The sequence below is a fragment of the Tripterygium wilfordii genome, chromosome 4 (assembly GCF_013401445.1).
Source record: "Tripterygium wilfordii isolate XIE 37 chromosome 4, ASM1340144v1, whole genome shotgun sequence".
In the NCBI taxonomy this organism is placed as follows: domain Eukaryota; kingdom Viridiplantae; phylum Streptophyta; class Magnoliopsida; order Celastrales; family Celastraceae; genus Tripterygium; species Tripterygium wilfordii.
Window position 1 is genome coordinate 11,909,530 of NC_052235.1, and position 6,371 is coordinate 11,915,900.

Below are 6,371 nucleotides of genomic sequence, written 5' to 3' on the forward strand. Positions count from 1 at the left end.
CATTGGGGTCTTGCGCCAGTCGCGTGCCCATTTTTTTTTTTGTGATAGGGGACTTGTGATCTGTTGATAGGTTGGAACAGGGCACATTCAAGTAAGTGTTTAACCTTTGTTGCTGTGAGATATTTTTTTGGGCCTAGGGCCCATCCAACCCACACCTAGGTATTGTACGTTTTATACTAGGCAAGGTCGAGACTTTGGTCCACGTCTGTACGACCCATCAACTCTCTACGCATTTATTTCAGAATAATTTAATACCCTCGCCTCCCTCACTGTTAGAACCCATGACTGAGGGATTTTTTTGGGGCTAGGACCCATCCAACCCACACCCAGGTGTTGTGCGTTCCATGCTAGGCAAGGTTGCGACTTTGCTCCCCCTTCTACGGCCCATCATCTCCTTTATCATTTATTTCAGGATAATTTAATATCCACGCCTTCCTCACTACTAGAACCCATGACTCTTTAGAGTTGGGAAAGTGACTAGATGGTAAGTTGGGTACTCACTCTCCCAACTCTAGGGAGTCATGGGTTCTAGCAGTGAGGGAGGCGAGGGTATTAACTTATCCTGAAATAAATGCGTTGGGAGTTAATGGGCCGTAGGGGCATGGACCAACTCCCTACGCATTTATTAGTCACTGCTAAAACCCATGACTCCTTAGACTTGCACTACTAGAACCCATAACTCATTAGAGTTGAGAGAGTGAGTACCCAACTTACCAACTAATCACTACTAGAACCCATGACTCCTTAGAGTTGGGAGAGTGAGTACCCAACTTACCAACTAGTCATTGTTAGAACCCATGACTCTTTAGACCTGGGAGAGTGAGTACCCAACTTATCCATGTTTCCCTAGAGTTGGGAGAGTGAGTACCCAATTTACCAACTAGTCACTACTAGAGCCCATGACTCCTTATACTTGCACTGTTAGAACCCATGACTCCTTAGAGTTGGGAGAGTGAGTACCCAACTTACCAACTAGTCACTCATAGAACCCATGACTCCTTAGAGTTGAGAGAGTGAGTACCCAACTTACCCATGACTCCTTAGAGTTGGGAGAGTAAGTACCCAACTTACCAACTAGTCACTAGTAGAACCCATGACCGTTGCACTGTTAGAACCCATGACTCCTTAGAGTTGGGAGAGTGAGTCCCAACTTACCAACTAGTCACTGCCAGAACCCATGATTCATGACTCCTTAGACTTGCACTGCTAGAACACATGACTCCTTAGAGTTGGGAGGGTGAGTACCCAACCTACCAACTAGTCATTGCTAGAACCCATGACTCCTTAGACCTGGGAGAGTGAGTACCCAACTTATCCATGTTTCCTTAGAGTTGGGAGAGTGAGTACCCAATTTACCAATTAGTCACTACTAGAGCCCATGACTCCTTATACTTGAGCTGTTAGAACCCATGACTCCTTAGAGTTGGGAGAGTGAGTACCTAACTTACCAACTAGTCACTGCTAGAACCCATGACTCCTTAGAGTTGAGAAAGTGAGTACCCAACTTACCCATGACTCCTTAGAGTTGGGAGAGTGAGTACCCAACTTACCAATTAGTCATTGCTAGAACCCATGATCAACTAGTCATTGCTAGAACCCATGACTCCTTAGAGTTGGGAGAGTGAGTACCTAAGTTACCCATGACTCCTTAAAGTTGGGAGAGTGAGTACCCAACTTATCAACTAGTTACTGCTGGAACCCATGACTCCTTAGAGTTGGGAGAGTGAGTACCCAAGTTGTAAACTAACAGTGAGGGAGACGAGGATATTAAATTATCCTGAAATAAATGTGTAGGGAGTTGATGGACCGTAGAGACGTGGACCAAAGTCGCGACCTTGCTTAGTCCGGAACGCACAATACCTGGATGTGGGTTGGATGGACCCCCAAGCCCAACAGAAATCCCCCACAGTTGCTAAATTGTGTCAATTAATGATGATCATAATGTAAATCCTTACTTTGGTTAGAATATTGTTATATCCTGACGTGTATTATTTATCCATGGACATCATCTTTATGATTATCTGCGATTTTTCTTTTACCTGTCGATGTATGAATATTGTCTTTGTATTTTTCCCACTGCCAACATATATCACTTATATCATTTGGTTTGATTTGTTATGCATTGGATGTCCACAATTAAAGCTGCTAAAGCGAATGATGGGAAGCCCTGCCTCAATATCAAAAGGCTCAGTGTGAACAAAAAACACGCAGGTGATATCTGTGTGATGATATTGAGCACCCGAAAATGAGCTTCATAGTTAAAATAGTAACTTGGAGGGCATTGTGAAATAATTTATTTTTTCAGAATATTGATCAATGGCCACATGATATGAAAAAAGCAGCAAACTCATCTTGGTGATGCAAAACGACGTCAAAATAAATTCTTAACCCTTGGGAAAAAAAAAAAAAACCATTATGGGAATTTTTGGGACTAATAGAGGTTGATGTTTATAGTGTCCATGCAAGGCTCAACAGTATTCACAACATGGAATATGTTGCTTTTGGTCTGAAACGTTAGCAATTAGATCTTTTACATGTCAGCTCTTTGATATATGCATTTTGTTTTCTTCTGATGGAAAACCCAGTCCACCAACATGATATTGTAGGCCCTGGACCATCTCAGTCCAAGAACTACTTTAAAACGCGTCATGCTAGTTAAGGAAGGGCTTGCCCACATAAAGCACTTCACAAGCCCTCACCTAAGCGATGTGGGACAAATGGTCTATCACATGAATTCCCTCCCTTTTCACAAGCACGCGTCACGCGTGACCCCACTACCACCACGTGGGCTTATGTCTACTCCGATACCAAATGAAGGAAAGCCCAGCCCACCAGCATGATATTGTTGGCCCTGAACCATCTCAGTCTAAGAATCACTTTAAAACGCGTCATGCTAGTTAAGGAATGACTTGCCCACATAAAACACTTCACAAGCCCTCACCCAAGCGATGTGGGACAAAGGGTCTATCACATGAATTCACATCAATTAATGATGCAAGAGATGCATAGAATGGCCCAAACCCAAGCTGACTCTTGATCCAAAAGAGGAAGTCCATTATCAAGGAGGAAATCAAGACACCAACCAGCAAAGTCATTAACATTAGATGGAATCTCCAACCAATAAATTTCATAATTGGAAAGGCTGATTGAAGGTCTGAAAATGGCAACATAATAAAAGGCAAGTCAACAGCATATTGGATTGAATCTCCAGCAAATCATTAGCATGATTGGTGAGGATAATTATAGGCGTGAAAATGGCAACAAGATGATAGGCATGACTGAAGCAAACCGTGTGCAAATGACATGTCTCAAGATTGAAGATTATTTCACCATTTATTCTAGTTCTTTCTTTGTTTTTGGAATAATGTGTTTTGATATGAAAGAAAGTTCTTTGTATTAGGAGAGATTCCTAGGAGTGAGTCCTTGTTCTTGAGAGTGATTCTCATATTATTATCTTTGTTTCTCAATTTTAATCTTAGTGAATTAGTATTGTTGTGAGTTCAATTCTAATTTGCATCATCTTCTTTAGTACAACTGAGTTTTTGGGGCTATAATTTTTTGTCTCCAGCCATTTGATGGTTTTGTCAATTTGTTTGTGCTCATATAAATTAGATTCTTTGATTACACTAGGTTACATATTTATGGCTTGAGTATATGGAACCCCATATTTACATTGTGTTCTTTTCACTTTGCAGCTATGGGTGTTATGAGTGGCGCAATTATCATTCAAGAGGACCTAAAGAGTTGTAATGCCATTGACAGAAAGTGGACTATAGTTATAAAATACAATTAGTAGAACCATTGGTAGAAGTAACCAATGGAAGGAATGATGATTCGTACACAAATAGAGTATCAACACGTCTGACATTGATGTTAACATGTAGCATCTAGCCATTTCGTCAGCCTTCTTCCACTTCTTGTGAGCACTGATTTGCTCATCAGTGGCCATTGGTAGAACCATATGGGACCTCCGTCTTTGCCCGGTGCGAGATTTATGCTTGATTTCAATCATGATTTTTTTTTTTTGTGGTAAGTGTTTCGATGATGACTCGTAATTCCTTATGTTAGTGATTTTTTGTTGTGCTTTTGAAATTTCATTTGTTGCTGCTCCCTTTTTTCCCTTTGGTTAGTTTCCTTGCCTCTTCTCCTATGATGGATTTCTTTTGAGATTAAGCGAATGATCTCTTCAAGGGTTGGGATTTTACAAATATGTGCATCTTTATATGTGTTTTTGGGTCATAGATTGATTTCCTTTACTCCAGTTTGTTGAGGTAATACTGTAATAGACAAGCGATTTCGTAGATTTAATAACTTATGTAGTTATGTTGTTTTTTTTTTTTTTAAATTCGCTTTTGTGTTTCATCAAATCTTGAAAGAGTTTGCGATCCTCTGTTAGTGAAAGATTATATGTTCCAGGAACATGGCAGATTGGCTTAGGTAAGCCCCATTTGCACTTGCCTTTGATTTAAAATGTAATTTTAAACTATGTGCTTCTCAAGTGGGGATAGACACAGAAAAAAAGTGATTGCATCATTGGTTTATATTAATGATAAATCAGAGACACCACCATTGGCTCCCACAATCTCTCCCCAAGAGTTAATGCCTACATCATAATCTCCACCCATGATTGTTGGCATAAATCCCCCCTCCATGATTGTCAACACAATCAAATGCACAAGCCTATATTAGGAATGTAATCATTCACACATGTTCACACATATGTACATATCTATGATGCTCAAACTACACCAAATACTCACTCTCCTGGCACCCGTACCACTACCAACAATGGTGGCAACAGAAACTTTCGTACCAACTAATAGGCATCGCAATAACAATCGCGGCAACAACTACCGCAATTCCAATCGTGGCTATCAGCCACTAGTTCAAAATCCATGGTCAAGCAACAACATACCTGCTCCTAATCAAGGTGTGCTGGGACCAGTCTCTCAATGGTGTCCCACATGTGGCACAAATCATCATGCTCATGCAAATTGTCCACATCCGTTGCACGGTCCAGCTTCCATTCCATTTGCCGGTTCTCATGTGGCTCAACCCACCAATGACAATATGTGGTACCAGGACGCCGGTACCACACACCACATGACGGGTCCAAATACACCTCTCCACAATCCATCACCCTACCATGGTAACAAAAATGTTTTTATGGGGAATGGTGATTCCATGCAAGTCGCTCATACTGGTTCTCTTTCCTTTTCTTTAGGTCCTTCTAAATTCTCTTTAAACGATGTCTTTTCAATTCTTGCTATCCGTAAAAATCTATTATATGTTGCTTGCTTTACCAAAGATAATTTTGTGTTCCTTCTATTTGCACGTTACTTTTATAGCATCTACGATATTCACACTGGTGCATTCCTATTTCAGGGCGTCTTTCTCCGCTACCAATGTCATCTCGTGTCTCTCATGCTCTTCTCACTCACCAATCTACCATTTGGCATCGCGACTTTGTTGGAAAATTAGACTCACTCTCCTCCTTCACAAATAAATCAACACGACAATAAAGAAATTTAAACTGAGAAAAATAATAATCAACAACACAAGATTTACGTGGAAAACCTCCAACCCCGGAGGAAAAACCACGTCCGTCATCAAAAGACAATCAAGAGAAAATTCACTATGTAGAAAATTTGTACAGCCACACACTCAATTTTCTCTCACCAAGAAAAAACCAAGAATCCCAAGAGATAAACCACAAAGTTATCACCCTTTACTCTCTCTAGCCTCACACACAAAGCCCTTGTTTTTTCTCTACCAAAAACCCCAGTAAACCACTAGTATTTATAGTAGTATAAAATCTCCTAGTTTAATTCTACCTAGGAGTCCCTCCCCAAGAAGTTTCCAATTACAAATATGATTTCCTTCACATTCCTAACTAGAGACTAACTTGAAAAATAAGTTTTGTTGCAACCGGGACTCTTCCATAGCATTAAAGACCTAATTTTTGATCAAAATTTCACAATTCTCCACCTTGATAAAAAAATCTCATAGCCTTCCCTATATCACCGTCTTCACCGACAGTCACGACTCTCTACACCAAGAATTGTCCTCCATAGCTTTCACTATAACATTGTCTTTACCGACAATCATACTTCACCTTAAAGAATATACCCACTAAGAACTTTACTGCTCTAAGATTTTCCTTCGGCACATGTCGAAATAAACCTGCTGAAATTTATGGTGCAACTCTCATGCTTGAATTTTCCTGGGAGTTCCTCAGCCCTCTGACATCTTTTCCACCACACACCCTGCATAACAGTCAAGCCAATACTAGTGTGCAAACCCGTGGACCCGCTATCCGTTAACACATCCTCTTTCATGGCACTAGCGGCATGCCATGAAGATGTCCATGC